The 20611-nt window shown below is 40.1% G+C and overlaps 1 long non-coding RNA gene across 1 annotated transcript in view; it reads left to right on the forward strand.

The window, feature by feature from the left end:
- LOC137652545 (uncharacterized) overlaps window positions 1-19759 on the forward strand; it is a 213348-nt gene extending 193589 nt beyond the window's left edge. The window contains exons 2-3 of the long non-coding RNA XR_011046362.1: window positions 2143-2395; window positions 19519-19759. This is a non-coding gene — a long non-coding RNA (uncharacterized lncRNA). The remainder of the gene's footprint in view (window positions 1-2142; window positions 2396-19518) is intronic.
- The last annotated feature ends 852 nt before the right edge of the window (window positions 19760-20611 follow it).

Genomic DNA, 20611 nt, shown 5'->3' on the forward strand with positions numbered 1-20611 from the left:
TTAAAGGGTAGACCAAGATGGCCACCAGCTACGATGAAGTTTGTCTGCCATCTTTTAACTATATATCTATGATCTTCCACATGTCAACATACGATAATCATCATACATGTTCGATTACTTCAGGTCCAGTACGATGTAGGATAAATACCTTGGGTATATACATATTATACATATATGTGTATGTGTGTGTTTAATTAAATAATTATACTTAAATATATTGAAATAGGACAGTTATGTAACTCCTAGATAATTATATTGAAACTGTGTACGATAATTTTGGTTGATAAACGATAATTTTGGGGCTTATGTACGATAATCCAGTCCGCCCAACAACAAGAACAAGAACAACAACAAGTTGTTTTGTTTACGTTTGAAATTCTCTATCAAATCAAGGCATATTGTAAGTATTTTGCATTAATACACTTATTTATAGTTATAAATACGTATTTTACGTTATATATATCCTTTTTGTTAAGTTAAATACGTAAATTACGTATTTATAATGGTATTAAGCTAACTTACCAGGAGTGGAGCCAAGCTAACCTACTCGTATATTTAAAACAAAATTTCGAATAAACTAATAATATTTTTTTTAATATATCTATCTCAAAATGTTTTTTTTAATAGTAGAAATTATCTCAATTAGGCCTAATTAAAAATATATTCCGATTTAGGGCTATATTGTCTATGCCAACTCTGGCCATTTTTCAGTTTGTGTTTTACCGTATTTTTTGTCCAGAAATCGATTTTTAATAACAAATTGTTGATTATTTTAATAATAAAACATTAATTGGTCATTTATTATATCGATTTGTGAATTTCAATCAAAATAAAAAGCAGATCAGAGTTATATAGGATGGTTTTGTAGAAAATAAGGAGCCTTTGTATAATAGCGGCCAGTTCCTCCCAGGTGCATTAATAATGGACATCAATTAACCTAACCTAACCTACAAGCCATGTCCTTACTTACCTAATGAGGGGCTACGACCCCCTGCAACCCCCTATACTGCTGTATTCCTAGTCGGCCGCCATCATATGTACAGGTGGCCGCTATTATAAACCCTGAAAATAATACTGGTTTGTTATATATTTTGTGGAATTTCAAAGGTTTCTGATAATGATTCCTGGCGAAAATCTATATTTTTCGAGTTACTGTGGCTCGACTACCATAACTGAAAAGCAATGGCTTTCTGCTAGGTTTTGTCATCAATTACATTTGAAACACCCTAAAACAGGGGTGGCCAACCTATGGCGCATGCGCCAACAGTGGCGCATTGCACGATTACAAGTGGCGCACTATACCCCAGAGATAATAAATTGAATTACTTTTCTTTAAAACTGCTAATTATGTTTATATGGTTTTATAGTTTCATTAGTACTTTCAAGAATAGCTAATGAATATTATCAATGCAAATTCAAAGTGTCAATAAAGTAAGTACAGTTTAATTTGTATTTATGTTAAATCCTTTCCTTTACAACTACTACATCTCTCCATACTGTCATATATATATATATATATATATATATATATATATATATATATATATATATATATATATATATATATATATATATATATATATATGTGTGTATATATCAAATGATTATATGTATAACTGCCAAATATGTCCAAATCACCATAGTTCAAGGATTGAAAGGGGGTTAAAGTTTGTGGCGCATCTGAATTAGAAATGAAAAAAATGGTGCATGGGAAACAAAAGGTTGGCCACCCCTGCCCTAAAATATTCAGTGTTCTTATCTAATGGACCTACCAGTATGTCCATTGGGGGTAAAAGGGTTAATCATGTGATGATAGAAATGATATAGCGGTTAAAGGTCTATATGAAATGGAATGTCAATGCTGTATTTTTTCCTGAAGTGATCAGATATAAATTAGGTAGAATGTCAAGTGATGAAGAAGGTAAACTTTTTGGTCGGAGGAATGAAATTTAAATCCAAACTGCAACTGGGAGAAGTTATTTCGGTTTGAGGATGAAATTGAGACCATTTTGTACCATATTAATTTATTAATTATATATGGACAGTAGAATTGTAGGGCTCTGTGTATAAGACGAATTATCTTTTGCAGCCTCCAAAAATGAAATGTCTTAAAAGGAAATTTCTAAAAGGATTTCATTTCAGGTGTGGTCTGGTTGTCTGGAAAACATGGAGATTAACGAAAGCAAGAAAGAAACCAGGCTAAAGTATTATCCATCAAGAAAGGTTCTACGTAAGCTCAAGATGGGAATGCCAGAGTAACATACAAGGACTTAAAATAAACAGAGTTGAAGTCATTTGTTACTCCAGGGAAGAAGTAACTGCAGTAAGTAAGGTTGCATAAGGAATGCGACGACAGATTTTGGATTAAGCACAGTTTTTGTGCATAAATTAATAGGTAAGAACTATTTTGTTTTTGTTAGTATAGTATTAAACCTTGTACTTAAAAGATTAGTTTAGGAAGCCTAAATAAATGTAAACCCAAAAATATGGTACAGTATAAGGAATTGACTGAGGTACCATTGCAGAATAGTAATGAACCTTCCATAGGAGGACAAATAGTCCATTGTTTATGGCGACTGCCCAAAGACGTCTTATTGTGTGGGTGTTTGGGAGAAAGTCCAGAGATGATCTATCCACTCGGGTGTTTGTGGAAACTGTCCATGGAAGGCTTATCATCTTGGGTGATGAGGAGACTGTCCAGGAAGGTTTTAGGCCACTGTCCAAGGAGAACATTTCATGCAGAGTATTGGACGTTTCCAATGGGCGATGTCGCACAAGCACAAAAAGGCGTGACTTTTATGATAGCAGTTTAGGGTTTTTGCTCAACTCTGCAGAAGGGCTCATCTGTAGTGTTGCGGTAACTGTCTAGGGAGAATATATCCTAAGTGTTTGTGGGGAACTGTCCAGGGAGGGCCTTTCATCTAGGGTGTTGGGAGTGAATGTTAAGGGAGGGTTTATTATTTAGTGTCTCAAGGAGACTGTCCATAGAGAACATTAGTGTCCGGGTTGTTGGGGCATCTTTTGTGGGAGGGCCTATCATCTGGGGTGTTGTGAGTGAATCTTCAGGGAGGCCATATCATCCGGGGAGTTAGGAGTGAATGTTAAGGGAGGGGTTATCATTTCGTGTGATGCGGAAACTGTCCAGGAAGGACATAGCATATGTGGTTTTGAGAGTGATTTCAAGGAGGGCCTATCATCAGAGGTGTTGGGATTGAATGTTCGGGGAGGGTTTACTCATCAAGGTTAAGTGTTGAACGATACCACATGAGATCAAGTTGGAAATGTACGTGTTATGTACATGGGGACAAAGTAAATGGTTGAACTGTAGGGTACTGTTATTCTGCAGTAGGTATAGAATGTGACGGCTATTGTTTCGATGCGAAATTGGCCATAATACTGTTGCCTCGACAGATTTCAGATTAAATCGAGATTTTGTACTAACACTGATTTAGTAGAGAACTATTTTGGTTTGTGAATACAGTATTAAAACTATAACTAAAATATTTAGTGTAGGAATCATAGAAATAAGTCAGCGTTGCAAACCTGGGTGATATAATACAAGGAATTGACCAGGTATCATACCAGAATAATATTGAACCTATCATTAGGGGAGTTAGGAATGACTGTTCCAGTAGGATAGATAATCCAGGTGTTTGGGGCGACTCTCCTTGTCATGCGGAGTGTTGGGTAAATTATGTAAAGATGACTTCATCCCAGGCTAGTGGAGACATTGCAACGACATATCATCCAGTGTACTTTAGGGCAACTGTTCAGTGACCTATTTATCATATGGGGTATTGGGGAGAATGTTCAAGGATGATATATCTGCCGAAGTGTTTGTAGCAACTTTTTCAGGGAGGGGTTATCATCTAGGTTGTTGGGGAGATATCCAATGTGTGCGTGTTGTCAACAATAATAAAGGCAATGCCTACAGATTAGAGTGCGGGGGAAACTCTCCAGAAGGGCTTACCTGTAGTGTCAGGGTAACATTCCAGGGTGGATATATTATCCTGGGTGTTTAAGGGGAGGGGGTTACTGTCCAGGGAGGTTCTATTTGTTGTGTCAGTGAGACTTTCCAGGGAGATCTTTTTCGTCTTGGTATGGCATATCATTGAAGGGTTAAGGTGACTATGTAGGGAGGGCTCATTGTTCAGCATGTGAGTGTCCATATGGCTGTATCATCCATGGTGTCAGGTAAGTGTGCAGGTAGGGATTATTATTATTGGGTGGCAGGGTAACTATCTAGGGAGGGCTCGTTATATAGGGTGTTGTGACACTTCCCAGGTAGGGTTTTCATCCTAGGTGTCTAGGTACTGTCGGAGGAGGGCTCCTCATTAAAGACTGAAGATACAGTTAAGCTCGGCATCTGTGTCAGCAGGAAGATTTAGGTGAGATGATATTAAACAAAAAATTATTTTTTAGAGAGCTTTCCTATGTTTTAACTTTCAAACTTTGAGAGGTATTGTAGAATATAATACAGGAGAAATCACATTTTTATAGGTTGTCTTTCTTTGTTCCAACACCTAATACAAACCGTTTCGCTGTTTACACTGCGTTATATATTTCTGTGAAACCTTAAACAAAGCCAGAAAACTTTTAGCGAGGTACTGTATAACCATCCACCGCTGGTTAGCTGGTGTTAGACCGGCCACCTCACTAACACACAGACAGTGGTATGACGTCACTTTTTATTTTCGCTTGGTAGAGAGAAGAAATGCTGTCTTTCTCTGCCATTAACCCTTATTTAGGAAAATACAAACTGCCTTAAAAGTTTGATTCCTTATTCCTATTTGGGGTGTATCGTGAGGTTTCACGATGCACGTTTATCCTGGCGTGGAAGGTTCCCTTGCTGCATCTTCGTGTTAGCCCCAGAGCTGGATCTTCACACCCTTTTTCCTGCATGCAGAGGTCACTGATGCTTGCGGGAGTCTCCTTGTGATGTGTCAGGGCCTGAAGGCGAAGAGGTCCTTAAGTCTGGCTCAAATTCCTCGTTCCCTCCTCGTTGACTTCTCACTTGGTTTCTTCTTGGGAACGGTTGAGTAAGAGTGATAGTGGTTTGACCCCAGAAAAGTCTTAAGTTCTGAGGACAATGCATTTTCTCCTTGTTAATTGGCGCCACCCTCGGTTGTAGGGAGTCATGTCTCCGTTGAAGTTTTAAGTCATCTTTTGGGTTTCTTGATGATCCTGGGTATCCCCTTTAAGGAACGGCTTTTTGAGTTTCTGCAGTAAAGGGCTCAGTGGGAGTGCAGAGCTGCCTCCCCAGGGGTTGACTAGAGTTTTTTCAGTTGAGACTCCAGGGGTAATGCACCAAAAGAGTGTCTTGTGCTCTAGCTTTAGCATCCTCTGCTTTTGCTTTTCCACCCTTCGTTCGTCCTGCTTCGGCTGACAAACGAAAACATTTGAAGACTAGAAGGCCTACCAATAGGGGTTAGCAGTTGGTTGATCCTGCTGAGAAAAACCCAGAAAATAACTTGTCATGTTTCTCAGCTCACCAATTATGATGTGCACCCCCTGACTGAGTTTTTATAGCGTGCTGAGGGTTCGCAACATACAAAGCACCGAGCATTAACATCTGGTGGCGAGCGCCATCCTCGTTTGTGATAGTCCTTCCTCGCCTGAACGGTTGCCCCAACTGGGCTTCGGGAAATGTGCTGGATTAGTTTTCAGAGCAAGACGACGATGGGGTATGTAGACTGTTTAAGGTTCCCGCTCCTTACCCTCATGATTTTAAGCCAGGTCCTTTTGGCATGTGCCTCGGGCTTCTCCCTTTCACGAGCAAGAACCTTTTCAAAGTATGCACCAGCTAGTATCTAGCTCAGCTCAGCCTTGTTTGCCTCCTTCCTGTAGGTGCGCACAAAGCTATTTTCGCCAACCTCCGGCTAGAGCCATGGCGAGTGAGAGTGCTTTTACCCACACTGCTACGGTGCATAGACCCTATTCTCATAAAGGAAGTCCAATCACTGAGCGTTAGGGAGGTGGGCGGGTGAGCGCTAACTCACAGCGAGTTTCCAGCACGTGTTTAAGGAATCTGTTGTCATTGAAAGAAAATATCATTAGTGCTCAGAAGCTCTCAATATACTTGCTTACATTTTAAAAACCTATTTGTTTGTACAGTAGACCCCCGCCATACGACATTAATCCGTTCTGGAGTTGGTATCGTATGGTGAAAGTGTCGTATGGCGGGCAATAGTATAGCTAATGCGTGCAAAACCCCAGGTAAAAACCTTAAAAATTAGTACGTAACGAAATAGTAAGTGATACCTCGGTACTCGACCATAATCCGTTCGGGATCAGTGTTCGACCTCCGATTTGTTCGAGTACCGAAACCTTTTTCCCATAAAAAATAATGGTATTTATTTTTATACATTCCTACACACTCCAAAATGGCCAAAATATTAATAAAACGTGTACCTAAACAACAATAATTATTTAAATGTGAACGAAATTGGTCGGAAAACTATATAAAACAATTTTAAACCATTTACTGTACATACCTTTGAGCAGCGGTTCGATGGCATACAGGAATGGATGTGAAGAGGATGGAAGGGGGAGGTTACTGCTTGGAAGGAGAGTCCCCCTCCATGATGTGGCTGGGTAGTTCTCCTTCAGTGGTTTTTTCTCTCTACAGTAAAAGGTCGGGCAAATCTCCTTCAGGGGTTTTTTCTCTTCTGTTTCTCTTCTTTGGAGGGGAATCAGGCTGGGATGTAGCAGCTCTCTTTTCTTTTATGAAAAACATGTCAATTGTCAGCTGCTTCTTTCTCTTCTGCACTATTCTTCTAAAGTGAGACATAACATTATCATTAATGTAGGTATTGGCCGGCATTTTCTTCCAAAATAACCCGGTCTCATCGCAATTGAAGACTTGCTGCGGGATCAAATTTTGTTCCTTAATTTATCGGTCGAATTCAACAACGTATTTTTCAGCTACCGCCTGATCCGAACTGGCTGCCTCCCCATGCCTAGTCACACGGTGAATGCCAGTTCTGTTCCGGAATTTCTCAAACCAGCCCCTGCTTGCTTTAAAAGTGAATGACGAATCACTTTCACTAGTACTGGCACTTTTCTTCACCAATTCTTCATAAATATGAAGAGCTTTCTCGCAAATGAAAGCTTCACTTATACTTTCCTCGGCCAACTGCTTTTCTTTAATAAATATAAGGAGCAACTTTTCCATTTCCTCAATTACTTGTGGCCTTTGCTTACTAATTGCTGTCACTCCCTGTGCAATATTAACTTTCTTTATCTCTTCCTTATTTTTCAAAAGGGTCGAAATGGTCGACTTTGCCATGCCATACTGTAAGGCTAGATCAGACACTCGTACACCATTCTGGTATTTCGCAATAATTTCCTTCTTCAACTCGATCGTTGTTCTCAATGTTTTCCTCTTATCCTTCCCCTTATCACTAACTTTCTTGGGGCCCATTATTATCGGCAAAAAAAGACAATAAAACGCACTAAATCACAATAAATTCTCAACACGTGTTGTCGGACTGACGCTCTCTCTTGAAATGATGCTACCCGACCAAGCGAGAGTAGCCGAGATGGCCGCTCATCTCACTCGGCCATGCGTTCGGCTGTTCGAGTTCCGATTTTTTGTTCGAACACCGCAGCAAAAATTACTCTAATTTTTTGGTCGAACTCCGATTTGTTCGAATTTAGAGTCGTTCGACTACCGAGGTATCACTGTAGTAAGCACTGTACTACAGTATACTTATATATAATATACATGTACTGTACAGTATATGATTAAATAACATTACACGTATAAATAAAAATTATATACTCTACTGTAAAGGAAAAATGAAATTTTATTTACCTTTGGAGTGACGTGACTTGAGCTGGTAGTGGGTGGAGGCAGAGGGGGGAGGAGGCCGTAGATATAAAAACGTATCAATGCTAATTATGTCATGTACACTTAATAATAAATTTATTCTTACTATTAAACACTTAAAATTAAAAATGCTTTTTTTTATTATTTTTGTCTTTAGAAATTTTTTTTTTATGATTTTTTTTTTTTTAGAATTTAAAAAATTACTCTTTATTAGCCCTTTTAATAGAATCACTTATCATCTTTGGTTTCTGACACTTCTCTTTTGGAGAAATATCTATCCAAAGAAGCCTGTTTCTGACGACTCCTCAAAATATTTCTAAAATGACTCATACACTTGTCATTAACACTCTCCAGAAGACAACCGGTGTGAAGTTTTTCTGGGTGTTTTTTTTTTCAATGAATCTCTTAAGGTTTTCATACCAACCGATAGCTTCTCTTATTTCTGCCGATGTTGTTTCTTCAGTCTCCCCCCCGTCCTCGCCACCACTAGAGCTGTGCTCTTCTTGAATGATGGTCAACTGCATTGCCTCCAACTCCTTCAAGTCTTCAGTCTTAAGCTCCTCCCTGTGCTCCTCGATAAGGGTATCTACGTCAGCCTCATCGACAACAAGCCCTATGCACATGCCTTCTTCGTATTTCTTTAATATCTCCAGCTTCGTTTCCATAGTAATCATCTTACTTTTCCCTTTAACATCACTAGCAATCTTGGGACCCATGGTTAACGATTTATAGTTGGAATTAAGCACTAAAATGCTCAAAAAATACGATATCGCAAGCACTCACACGAGATCAAGTCTTTACGAAACGCACACGAGAATCTGAACTGAACGCGTGATTAACAAAGAGAGAGACTGAGGCAGCATCTCTCTCAGGCGTTGTAGGAGGGATTTCGGCCAATAGCGTATCGGCATCTTAGTGACGCCGACCAATAGCAGACCAGCTTCTTAGTGACGTATGAGCGTGGTGGTAGGAGAGTGGCTCACACAGTCGTACGCTGAAAAGCTGCCAAGTTTGAATTTTGGAATTCGATGCCGTAAAGTGGGGAAAATGTCGTAACGAGGGGATGAAAAAACATCGTATTCCACACCATAACGTGAAAGAAACGTAAGCTAGGGACGCCGTACCTAGGGGGTCTACTGTAGTCGATATTTCCTCCTCGTTGGAACTTTCTTTGCTCATACGCAGTTACGAGCTTACTTGTCCCCAGGCAGAGCTAGGACCTCCCCCTTAGAACGTGGTTCGGGTCCGATCGCCACCTCACGTGGAAGACAGTGTTCCTGCTCGCTCTGGCTTCGGCCAAGAGAGTTAGCGAACTTCATTGTCTATCTGCTGATGTCTCCCACTCTAGGAGATGGGGGGAAGTAATCCTCAACTACGTCCCTGAGTTTGTAGCCAAGACTCAAAAAATGGGTGTGCTGGACTCCAGGTTCGGCCCATTTCAGATAGAGAGTCTTCGTTCTGTAACCGAAGATCCAGACCAACTGTTACTATGTCCAGTAAGGAGTCTGAGGTGTTACTTAAGAAGAACAGCAAAAGCTCGCCCCCGTGTACGAGCACTTTTTGTTAGCACGGGGAAGGTCAAGAGGAGGGTCACGAGGAATACTATTTCCTCCTGGATAAGGAAAGTAATCGAATATGCTCTATATCCAGATCCTCCTCTGTCCAACCGACCCAGAGCTCATGACGTCAGAGGCATTGCAACGTCTCTGGCATTCAAGAAGAATTTTTCTGTGGCACAGGTATTGCAAGCGGGCGTGTGGAAGCGTCAGACGACCTTCAGAGCCCACTACCTGAAAGACGTAACCCACAGGAGCATGGAAACCTTCTCCATTGGTCCTGTGGTGGCCGCACAACAAGTGATCTAATGCCTCAGGCTCCTTGATGGACAAGTAGCAGAGGGTTGAGGGCTGAGGTTGCCCGGGTTAGTCTGGGGTGAATGAAAAGAATGTCTGGCTCACTTCTTTCTTTCACCTTCTCCACCCCTGGGGAAACAGCTCCGCAAGACCGAAACATAGCTGACCTCACCCCGCTGCAGGTAAGATTCATTTCCCTTGTGCTTCCTGAGTATGAATGAATACTTTGTTACGTCACCAATACCTCATGAGGGAGGGTATTGGATATGTCTTAGAATCCTCGAGTTCCTACATAAAGACAAGCCACGAATCTATCTCACACAAGCTTCTGCAGGCCGCTATCATTGAGTTACCTTGTAAATACTTTGATTATAGTGAGGGTAGAGTTCCTACTAATTAGATAAAAAATCAATTAGAAGGAACCCCGGGTAATGACCAAGGCCAGTTGGTAGAACTTCCTCCCTCCTAAGAGTAAGTCACCCTATAAATAGCGAAGGTTTGTATCTGTGTCGGAACAAATAACAAATTTGGAAATAATTTGTATTTTTCCTAACATACAAACCTGAAGCTATTTATACAAATTGGCCTGCCACCCTGTCCCCCTAGAAGTCCTGCCAGAAAGCAAAAGTGGTTACTCGACCGACAGGTGTGAGTGAGCGGGGTAGCCAGTCTACCCCAACCCCCTCCCGCTAACTAGCGGATGGGGTAATTATCCCTCACTAAAATTGTCTCGGCTGGTTTTCAGTGTTGCGGAAAGTAATACCCTAATAAATAGCTTCAGGTTTATTTGTTAGGAAAAATACAAATTATTTCCAAATTTATTTTGACCTGTTCTGTAATTTTTAGAGTTAAATAGAAGCCTTTCATTAAATTTTCACTTAAAGACTCATCCATAATTAAATCAGTAAAATCTTTTTTTGTAAACAGTATTATGTTGGAGTATGGGATCTCAGTGGGAAGCATTTAACCCTTTTACCCCCAGGCTATTTGGAAATTTCCAACCATTAACCCCCAGGAGTTATTTTTTTTCAAGCACATTTTGCAGTATATTTTTTTTAAATTGCTCTAACAGCCTTAGTTTTCATCATAGAGAGGTCAGGTTGGTCTCATTCTCTTGGAAAATGCCTAAGTTTCTCAAAAAACTATAAAAAATATGCAAAAAAAATTTGAATAGCAGTTTTTTGCAAGGACGTATCGGTACGTCCATGGGGGTAAAGGGATGAGTTTTGTGAAACGTACTAGTACGTCCTTTGGGGGTAAAAGGGTTAAGGAATTTATGTTGAGAAATCACTATCTATTTAGCCAAGGTTTGTTAGCAATTGTTTGGTTGACTTCTCTAAGACGCATTACCTTATGTAACTCGTTAATCTGAGGGAATATGAAATTCAAGTTATAGCAGACCAAACCCTATGTGAGATAGTGATACAGTGAACCCTCGCTACTTCGCGGTTCGACAATCGCGGATTCACCACTTCGCGGAGTTTTTCCATAACCCATATATATATACATATCGCGGATTTTCCGGAAAATTCGAAAATACCGCGAAATCTGAAGACCCCCAAATACGATATTTTGTTACCTGTAATTCCATTAATACTGTAATTAGTAATATCTGCTCTTACTGATTGTTCATTGCATTACATATGATATATAATTCAGCACAGAAAGAAATAAAACACGAAAAGAGAATGTGATCATACGATAATTCAGTACGTAGTAAAATTAAATCGAACATGAAACGCAAATCAGATGCAGTCATACCATATTAGAATGGTGTGTACTGTAATGGATGTGCTTCTTTTCCATGAATCTTTTGTATGTATACGTACGTAGTACAGTACTGCATCCAATAATATTCTTTGTTGCAAATTTCGAATAAGCGTACGAGAGAGGGAGAGAGAGAGAGAGAGAGAGAGAGAGAGAGAGAGAGAGAGAGGGCGTAAAATAGCATACGTAAAGTGTGTATTATTATTGTTATTATTATTATTATTATTGTTGTTGTTGTTAATAAAATTATTATTGTTATTATTATTATCATTATTATTATTATTATTACTGTACAGTATTATTATCATTATTTATTATTATTACGGTATTGTACTTAATCTACGTACGTTCAGTATGCGCGGGGCATCTTCTGTGAGTAGGTAACCAACGCATCATAGTACTGTAAGACGGGTTGTGATTGGTTCAAGCGCTGATAGATGACGAATCAGAACTCAAGTTTTGTTATCTAGCCTGTGATTGGTGTTTTGCCCGCATCTTCTACCCGCAGCATCAAAGTTCTCGCGGGGCTGGATCGTTCACTTTCTCTTACCGCGTATCGCTGAGTAGACGTTCTTAAGTTTGTGAAGTTTAATCTGTGCTGTGTGCGACCTTTTTAAGTTGAACTTTTTGTTACAGTACTGTACGTAAATCCTACTGTAATGGCTCCCAAGCGTTCTGCTTCTCTTAAGGCTGGTAGTGAGCCTAAACGCCACCGAAGGATGATGACGATAGCTGAGAAGGTTACGCTTCTCGACATGTTAAAAGATGGTAGAAGTTACGCGGCCACCGGCCGCCATTTTGGCATCAACGAATCCACTGTTCGCTATATCAAAAAGGACGAGGCGAACATTAGAAAGACGGCTGCAATCACCTTTAGCAGATCAGCGAAGCGAGTCGTTACAACGCGTAATAAAACGATCGTACGCATGGAAGGTGCTTTAGCTGTGTGGATTGCCGACTGCCGGAAGAAGAACATAGCGTTGGATACGAACACCATCCAAACAAAGGCTTTGAGTTTATATGAGAATTTTGCTGCAAAGGAACCTAAAGATGACGACGGCAACCATGCTGAAGATGATGATGATGCAGATGATCCTCAACCAGGGACATCCAGTGATTCCCAGCCTCAGAAACATTTTTCCGCAAGCAAAGGATGGTTCGCGAAGTTTCAGAAACGCTTCGCCCTGAAAAGCGTTTCCCTGCATGGGGAGTCTGCTTCCGCTGACACTGCCGCTGCTGAAACTTACGTGAACCAGACGTTCAAGAATATTATCGCCGAAGGTGGATACAAGCCGGAACAAGTCTTTAATATGGATGAGACTGGCTTGTTTTGGAAGAGAATGCCGTCGCGAACTTTCCTGTTCAAAGAGGAAGCCAAAGCCTCTGGCTTTAAGGCATTCAAGGATCGCGTTACCCTCGTGATGTGTGGCAATGCTGCTGGATTTTTGTTAAAGCCGGGGCTTATTTATAAGTCGAAAAATCCTCGTGCTTTGAAAAATAAAAATAAGAATCTCCTTCCCGTGTACTGGATGCATAATCAAAAAGCATGGATTACGAAGATGCTGACCTCCAACTGGTTCCACCAGTGTTTTATCCCGCAAGTCAGTAAATATCTCTTAGAGAAGGGCTTGCCATTCAAGATCCTTCTCCTTATGGATAACGCTGGTGGACACGCAACTGACCTGTCGCATGAGGGCATTCAGGTTGAGTTCCTGCCACCCAACACCACGTCATTAATTCAACCGATGGACCAGGGGGTTATCAGGGCGTTCAAGGCCCTCTACACGAAGAATACCTTGGCGGACCTCGTTGCGTGTGTGGATGCTGCCCAAGATGACGAGGATGAAGATTTCAACTTGAAGGCGTACTGGCGGCAGTACACCATAGCCACGTGCCTGCAGAATATTCAGAAGGCACTTCAAGAGATGAAACCTGCAACCGTGAATGCGAGCTGGAAGAAGTTGTGGCCCGATATTGTTTACGACGACAAGGGATTTACTCCGTCGGAAATCCAACACTCTGCAATACGGAAATCTGTGCAGTTGGCTGCCATAATTGGAGGTGACGGGTTTGGCGACATGACGACTGAAGACGTCGACGAGTTGTTGGACTGCCATTCCCAGCCCCTAACTGACGCAGACCTCGAAGACCTGACGAAATCGGCAAGTGAGGAAGAGAGTGATACCCAGGAAGAGACCCAAGAAAATGTCGAAGAAACGGGCTTAACATTAGAACGGCTTGCCAAGGCCTGCAACCACGCGAAGGAGTTGAAAGAAATGTTGCAAGAGTGGGACGAGGATATGGTTCGCTCGATGCAATTCTGCAACAAGGTTGATGACATAATGACTCCCTACAAAATGCTCTTGGATCGAAAAAAGAAGCAGCGGCAACAACTTCCGATCACAATGTTCTTCCAGCCTCGCAAAAAAGAGCCAGTTCCTCCTGCTAGTACGCCTTCGGAAGAAATATAAGTTTCCCAGGAAGAAGTTGAAGAGGTGTCCCAGGAAAAGACACCTCCGTCTGAAGAGACGTAAAATACTATCATTGGCTGCACAGTAGAACACATCATCAGCTTCATCATCATCATTTCTACTGTGCAGCAAATTCATCGCCATCACCATTCAAGTTTTTCTTCAACTTCTTTCGTGGTGAGTACAGTAACAATCTTTATTTTTTACTTTAATATTCTTACTGCCTGTTTTATAGTTTAGTAATGTACGTACTGTATGCATTAAGTTAAAGGGAAGGTTTTAAAAGTCTACATGTTGTAACCTATCATATTTTTTTTGTTTAAAATTTACATTTACGTACGTAAAACAATCTCTCTCTCTCTCTCTCTCTCTCTCTCTCTCTCTCTCTCTCTCTCTCTCTCTCTCTCTCTCTCTCTCGTAAATTGTTTTCCTGCTTTGCTACGTACAATACTGTATAATTTATATTTGTAAGGTAACATATTTTGTAAATGCTTTTACTGTAAATACTGTATGTACTGTATCATTATTTATCACTATCATCATGCGCGTTAAATGCCTTGTTTGTTCTGAGCGTGGTTGTTTACTGAGCGTGGTTGTTTACTGAGCGTACACGCCGTTGTTTCAGGTGGCGTCATAAAGAAAAACATTTCATTTGGAAGTCCTAAGAAAAATACGTAAACTAAAACATTGGTAATAAACAAATCAACATACAGTACAGTACTGTATAATCAATATAATCGATGCAAAAACTAACCTATACATATATGTGTACTGTACACTAAATGAGTTTGTTTCTTCATTATGATCAGAGATGAACGTAAACAAAACATTGGTTGCCATTTTTTATCGTGCTTTTTAGGTGTTTAGGAAACGCATGATATAAAATCGCCTTTAATATTTGTGCCTGTTTTAGTTTAGGGTGCTGTAGTACATGCATTAAGTGTTCTGTACATTAAAGGGTGGTTTGTTAACAGTACTACGTACAAGGGAAGGTTTTAAAAGTCCGAATATACATGTTAAATAAATAGGTAAATATGATGTCACTACTTCGCGGATTTTCACCTATCGCGCCCGCGTCTGGAACCTATCTACCGCGATAAACGAGGGTTCACTGTATTTTGACCTCATGCTTGTTAAACCCATGAACTTTCACGAAGTAGCCAGGATATTCATCATCATTTGAATCATTTCTTAAAGAATAACTTGTTAATTAATACTACTAAACTAACTAACTAAGCTCTCCCAGGACTGGTTTGTCACTGATTAGAATAAGCTGGTAAGGTCTTTTGTAAAGCAGCGGTTTTGTTGGGATGCAACATCAAAATTGTAAGTGTTCAGATTCATTTATTATTTGACCTTTATCAATGAGGCAAGATCATGTTGTAGAAGGACTTTTTGTCACCAACTATCTGAATTTGTTTCCCCATATTTAGTCATTTGATTGAGTTTATACAATGTCAGGATATTTGACTAATAAGCCTTTTGGAAGTACTGTTGTGTATTTCCTCTTAGAGTAAATGGATAAGTTTCAGCCAGTGATAAATTAGATTATGTTTTGTGAAGGTTTGTGATATTCAGTCTCGGGAAACTACAGTTGCTTGTTCCTACAGAAATACAAACCCTTTTCCATTAAGCTTTCAGCAAAGCTGGATACTGCCGTTGAAACATTGAGATGGCGTTAGTTAGCTGGAGGGTTGCTGGTAAGACCTCCCCACCCAAAAGTCCAACGAGCTCCCACTTTTCTTCTCAACTGCTGGATAGTACAGAAATACTGCAGTTGCCCTCAACTGGCTGTTTTTATATTTTGCTTTTATATTTAAGTAATTTATCAGTAGACTATCGTGTTCGAGGGAGATTTAGGAGGAGAAAATTTGCAGTTGTTTCCCCGTTAACTGTGTAACAGTTGTTTGTGCAACCTGGAGATATCCATATTCTTTTCCTTATTAGACTGCAGTCCTGTTTGCAGTTTATTCCCTTGTTTATGTGGCCTTGTGACGACAACAACAACGTATTCCTGATTATTGTATTCTGTCCGATGAATGAGGTTTTTTTGCTGTCAAGTTTGAAGTGTAAGGGCATCGCCCTTGTTCTTTCCTTCACTGTCAAGGCACTCAGGACTTATCACCTGGTTGTGCTCTTCTTCATAGGTCTATTCTCTCTGTATGTGTTGCCTTTGGCCTGCATGACCCTGTAGAAGGCAAACTTAAAGTTCTTCCCTCTCTTCAGTTTCATCTTTGTGAGAGGGTTTTCGCTGCTGTTCATCTTTTTAGAATTCCAGGAAGACTGATTGATAAGGGTCAAGTACGTGTGACTCCTACCGGGAGGGCTTGAGGGCTCTTATCTCGTATGTAGGGCACCACCCTATTTTCCCACTTCATGGGCAATCATCTTCGACTGTTCCTGTATCTTCCTCTCCTGCTGCCGAGCCTTAACCTACTAGCAGGTACGTGTCGGTGTATACGTAATACGCTAATGCTGCCAGTGCTATGTCAAGACATTGGCGGCTGCCCTTGTACCTCTTGCAACACAACATTTCCAGGACACCCTAGTGACACAGAGACTTCAAAGAACATCGAGAGAACCACAGGTGCAGACCGAGGGCATTCCACTTGGAAGATCAATCCTGGTACTTTGTTGCCTCGTATTTTTTGGTACATGATATAGAGGTTTACATGTCTGCCATCACTATTTGGTCTCATACCAAACTGGACTGTTGCACCTTCGTACAGGATAATAGGCACTGCCATCCTTCCCTTCTCTCTTTGGAGAGTTCCAGTGACAACAACCCAACAGAAGGAGCGTTCGATCAATTAGCAGCCCCAACGTAGTAGTGTTAGCTGATTGATACCACCACAACATAATCTCCAAGGAGACGGTCACATTGCACATAGTATCCAAGATCCTGGCCCTCCATATCACCATCAGTTTCCACCCGCTCTGTCACCAATTGAACAGTCTTGGTATGACTAGTCACTACGAGATCTGTCTTCTATGCACTTGTCAGACACCACACAATAGAACACATTCGTAACTGGATCTCTCGCACCTTTTCTTTAGTGAATTTTGTGTTAGAACTTCTGCCATCTGCTTCATATTAGCGTTCCCTGTCTACAAAACTGGTGGAAAAGGAAGATATGATCATTCTCGTCTCTTGCAAGGGATACTAGATCTGCCTTTCACGAGCACTGAAGTTTTTGTTGGGGTCGTGCATTTGTGTTTCGTTCCGATTATGTCCTCTTCCCTCAAGTAACGCATGCAAGCTATCCAAAGGAGTTTGGTAAAGAACTCAGTATTGCTTCCATTTGTGGCTAACGTCTACAAGGAGCTTGTTTCACAGACCTTTATCAAGCAGGTGCACTCTTGGAAAGTCATCAACAAGTTAAAGATGTTTGCAAAGTTCAACCCAGAGAAGAGACGGTTTCACCAAACTCTCTTAGTTGACAGGGATTCGATGTAAGAGTCAATTGTGATTCCTACATCACTGCGTGGCAGAAAGGCTTCTTACGTTAGGTCTTCACCATCGATCGTTCGGCTTGCCGTTCAGCTGAAAAAGAAATTTCCCGTATTCCCCAGTCCCCGTTTGTCGGCAGCATGTAAGGATGCCATCGAACACCCATTGGAATTCTAGACGTTTACTCCTTTGTGCCAATTTTCCTGTTTTGCCGATTACTCAGCATTTGGTAAACAACATTGAAGCTTAGCATGACTGATCTGTTCCGACCGGCCACATGCCGATGCCATCCAGATTACCTTTTTTCTTTCTTCCTCCATCAGGGAAGCTCCTCAATCTTCATGGTAAAAGATTCTGCTCGCCCCTCAATACCAGTTTTCAACTGGGAATTGGGTTTAGACTCCTCCCAGAATGGGCTACACTCATTAGGAGCTTATAGGGAGCTCAAGCTGCAGGAATATTTCATGAGTTTCCAGGTCCCTCAATCTACCTTGCTCGAACCCAGGTGACGAGCGGTAGATAGGGCTTCTTGCCTCGTGACTATCCTAGCCTTGACTAAGTAGGTAGGAGATTGCATATTTTGGCCTGTGTCATAAGTCATTCTTGAGGATATATCTCCATCGTCTTGGTTCATGAGTCCGGGGTCAGTACCTAGAACCCAGCCGTCCGTGAGTTCAAGTGCATCTTCATCTCTTCCCTACAGAAAGCATACTATTTCTTCATGACTTCATGGAACAGGAGTCATGACTTTTGCTCTCGTACATGATTGAAATACTTTGATATTTCCAAGGAAAGTAATTCAGTTAATTTGTTTATAGGGAGCTCTTCCCTCCTAAGGATAAGTCTCCTATTAAAGGAAGGTTTGTATTTGTGTAGAAACAAATCACAAAGTTTAAAGTAATTTGTGATTTTACCTATGTCTGTTTGTTTGTTGCCAGCTTAACCCAAGAAGTTTCAAATGAATTTTGATGAAAATTGTTTATGTCAGAAATGGCCTGGCTTAGAATTGATTAGATTTTTGCATCCGGATTCATGATTGCTATTATACAGTAGATTAATTCACAGTCACCATATGGAAGAGGAAGAGCTCTGGTTGTAAATTTGAGTAAAATTTTGACAATCTTCATTGGCGAAGTCTGAAATCTCTGGTTGCTCTTTTTACTTGTTCCCAAGTATACAAACTTGGATCCTTTAACCACCTTGCGAGTTGCGAGTCCTAGGTTTAAGGTCAAGGTGGGAACTCATTAGTCTGTGAGGTGGGCGGGGCTTACCCTTCACCCTCCAGCTAACTACCGCCACCTCGTTAAGATTTAATAGCCGCATCTATCTTTGCTGATATTATACTCCTATTGAAGGTCTCAGGTTTGTATAGTAAGGTAAAATATAAATGGCTTTACAAATTTGTAATTTTTTTTATAGAAACGTACAGTACAGTAGTGCACAAATCGCAGTTTTAAGTATTTTAGAATTTCCAATGCTGATTAGAATTTTATCTGGAACAGAATTACATCTTTTAAAACTTTGTAATTTTTCAAAATTTAAATTTGTTCTTTCGGAAATTGAAGTTTTAAATGTTTTGAAATTTCTAATGCTAATTAAAATTTATCTGGAACAGAATTACATCTTTAAAAATTTGTTATTTTTCAAAATTTAAACGTACAGTACTAGAAATAGCAGTTTTAAATGTATCAATTTCCAATGCTAATTGAAATTTAAAGGTACAGTACACTACTGGTACTGTATTCACAAACTGCAGTTTTAAATATTTTTAATTTCCAGTTCTATTTAAAATTGAATCTGGAACAGAGAATTGAATCTTTAAGAATTTGTGATTTTTCAAATTTAAATGTACATTACATGTATTGGAAACTGCAGTTTTAAATTTTTTAATGAAAGTGCTATTTGAGATTGAGTCTGGAATAGAGAATTAATCTTCAAGATACTCGGTTAATTAAGCTAGGTTGAACTGCAATACTTATGTGATGCATGTAGGCGCATGTGTGTGTGTGTGTGTATGTGTGGGAGAGAGAAGTAGTATTTTCTGGAAGATAGCATCATTGACATGCTTCTTTTCATATACCTTCTTTTGTTTGTTTAATCATTATTATTATATTCTTTTTACTTGCCTCTTTTTTCTTTTTACAGTGTGCCTTGAGCAGCCTAGAGATTTATTGTTGAGGAAGAACAAACTGCATTTACAAAGAATCAACGACAAATTTCTGACTGCCAAATTGCTTTGTTAATACATTTAAGCCTTCCACTTGAATCTAGTAGTTAGGCTTTTCTTTTCTTTCTCATGCTTGAGGGTACACTTGGGCACCCTATTCTATTTTATTTCTCTTCCTCTTGTTTTGTTGAAGTTTTTATAGTTTATATAGGAGATATTTATTTTTCAATATTTAACTTAGCCGGTGATTATATAGCTGCAACTCTGTTGCCCGACAGACAACTCTACTGTAAAAACTCGCCAGCGATCGCTACACAGGTTGCGGGTGTGCCCAACAGCGCCATCTGTCGTACAGATACCCAGTACTCAATGTAAACAAAGACTCAATTTTCTCTCTGTCGAGCTATCGACAAGACGTACTTACTCGCTGTTGCTAAACTGGAGTTTTTTCACAACTAATTGGTGAAGTACTTTATTCTAGTTTTGAGCTTTCGCTATGGAGGTGTTTTATCTTCATCTTAAATCTTGAACTCGTTTTGGATAGATTTAAATTTTGGTGACAAAGAGAGTATGGACTTTCTTTCACTTTTAAATGGCCGACCCTTCCCTTAGACGGAAGTGTGTTTAGGCTTTTAGTAATTATATCACGTTATAGATTTTCCTCTATATATTTTTATCTCTCCGCCTTTATTAGGCCTCTTCGATTAACTTTCCATTTATTATAAACATATAATAATAATTTTAATGTTTTGTTTATATAGACCTTTCCTGAGAGTAGGCGGTCCTAACTTGGAAACCGAAGTTAATCAACGTTGAGCCCTTTATATCGTAATGAGCTAAGGATTTAAAACTTTTTAAATGTAATATTTTATGAAAGATTTTCTTTGATAGTCTTCGTAGGGGAGAAGTCTGTTTTCAAAGATGAACTAACGTTTAGTTTATTTATGCTACGCAGTTGTTGACGTTCAGGACGTTCAACATGCGCTCTATCGTTACGATAGAGAGAGAGTGTATCACGGTTTCACTTTGCAGTAAGAGTAAATCGATTCTGACGTTTTGTTCATTCTTTCT

Source organism: Palaemon carinicauda, chromosome 13 (assembly GCF_036898095.1).
Source record: "Palaemon carinicauda isolate YSFRI2023 chromosome 13, ASM3689809v2, whole genome shotgun sequence".
Lineage (NCBI taxonomy): Eukaryota > Metazoa > Arthropoda > Malacostraca > Decapoda > Palaemonidae > Palaemon > Palaemon carinicauda.